Here is a 2,101-nt window from a genome sequence, read left to right as displayed (position 1 = left end):
GCCCTTGCCTTGCCTTAGTTTCTTCTTCTGCCACTAGCTTAAAGGCAGCATCTACACAGGCCTCATAATGAGAGGAGGATTTTCAAGTGATAGGGCCGGTATAGCCGACAGAGCTGCATAAGCCAGCCAGGCCACTGCTGCATCCATCAGAGAAGGAGCCCAGGGACACCTTCCTCCTTCCTCCCCTCTCCCCAAAGTCACTATGAGCCTGGGTTCTGGGGAGGGTGTATGAAGAATGGGAGTAACAATCCACACATTTATTTTAAAGTAATGAAAGGTGTGTATGCACTACTATCTTACAAGGTCCCAAGGACAGCAGAGAGCCCAGGGCTCAGCAACATGAGGAAGGCCTTCCCAGCTAGAGGCCCACTGGCCTGATGCCTCAGCTGGTTCCTTACACTGCTGCCCCCAGGGCGGCCTGAGGCCAGTCACATGTCACACTTCTGCAGGCCACAACAGTCTCATCTATACAATGAAACAGTTGAACCAGGTGATTTCTAAAAGCCTTTGGGTTCTGACCAACTGCAGAAGGGTCTCTCCTGTTACCACCACCACCACCATCATCATCATCATCACCATTGTCATCATCAGGAATAATAATAGGATTCATCTATAATTACTTGCTTTGCATAAGGCATTGTTAATAGTATTGGAACAAACCCATAGTAACATATTTTAGTTTCTGTGCAGACCACAGATGGGGAAACTGAGATTCAGAAAGGCTGAAAAGCTTCACTTTTACAAGCTATAAACAGTAAAATTGGCTTAAAATCCAGGTCTTTGTGGTCTCTCAAACCATATCTGGTAACATATACTATGTCATTTTTGTAATAACAATGATGACACCAGAGGTATTAACAACTTCTACCTGCCTACCTTCTACCTACTGTATCTCATTTTGTCTTCACAGTATCCTTATGTAAAGGTAGGTATGATCATCCCAATTTTCCAGGAGCATTAAGTACCTTGTCTAGAGCCAATAGTGTCCTTTCTAACATGAAAATATGATTCTGTCACTCCCTTTATTGGCCAGAACATATTTCCTTAATTACTCACTCAACTTTTTTTTTTTGGTGACAGCAGAACTGATAGTCTCCTCATTAGCACAAGCAAAGCTATACCAGCTATTAAAATATTGAAATATACCTGAACCAGTTGGTACATGGCCACTGGCTCAACCTCCCCGCTTGCGCCTCTCTCTGCCCCAGTCCTCACAGCCCCTTCCAAAGGATCTGTGGGCCTCCCCTGAACTCCAGTTATGCTGTGTTATTGATAGTGTCCCTTCTGATTGGCCAGTGCCCACATTAGGCTGGGCATCACCCCTTAGTGACAGTAACCTATGCACATGCACAGGCAGGTGGGCACATTCCTTACACTGACACCTGGCCCCAATGCATCATGCACAGGGACCATGGGGACTTAGAAATGCCTACTTTAAATTAATTAAACACAGAAGTCATCAGATGGAGGTGGTTGTGATGCTTTAGCGACTGATGTAAGCAAACCACAACCAGTCCATAAATGCCTCAAGGTGAAGAAATTGAAACCTAAGGACAACCAATCACAAACCACGAGGCTTTCCTAAACAAGGCAACCACTTCAGCTATAGCCAGTCAAATAATTTTCTTACTTTGCTTCCAGGTCATTTCTGTAAAAGTCTCACCCCTAGCTCTGTCGGTGATGTGTTGTGTGTCACAAGCACTTCTGGTTTGGCATTGCCCAATTTGAATTGATTTTGCTCACATAAATCCTTAAAATTTTTAATATGCCTCAGTTTATCTCTTAACAGTAGGCCTCTGCCAGGTGTCTATGTACAGACACCAGGCACATGCACACAGACGACACACACATTGCAGGAATGCACACACACACACAAATGAACAGGTGCACCGCCTCTATACATACCCCAGTTCATCCTTCTTGGTGTCTACCTGTAGCTGCCAGAAATACCCTTTCCAGACTTACTGCCAGCCTCTGCTTCTGGAATTCTCTTTCCTACTTCACGTTGCCTTCCTTGAAATCCAGGGTGGTGACACTTGATCTGTGGAGGCAGAGAAGAGCTTGGTGACAATGGTTAGATGACTGCTCTGACCCTTTGCGG

Source organism: Crocuta crocuta, unplaced genomic scaffold, assembly GCF_008692635.1.
Source record: "Crocuta crocuta isolate KB4526 unplaced genomic scaffold, BGI_CrCroc_1.0 scaffold129, whole genome shotgun sequence".
Classification (NCBI taxonomy): domain Eukaryota; kingdom Metazoa; phylum Chordata; class Mammalia; order Carnivora; family Hyaenidae; genus Crocuta; species Crocuta crocuta.
Note: the sequence above shows the minus strand (reverse complement) of the source record.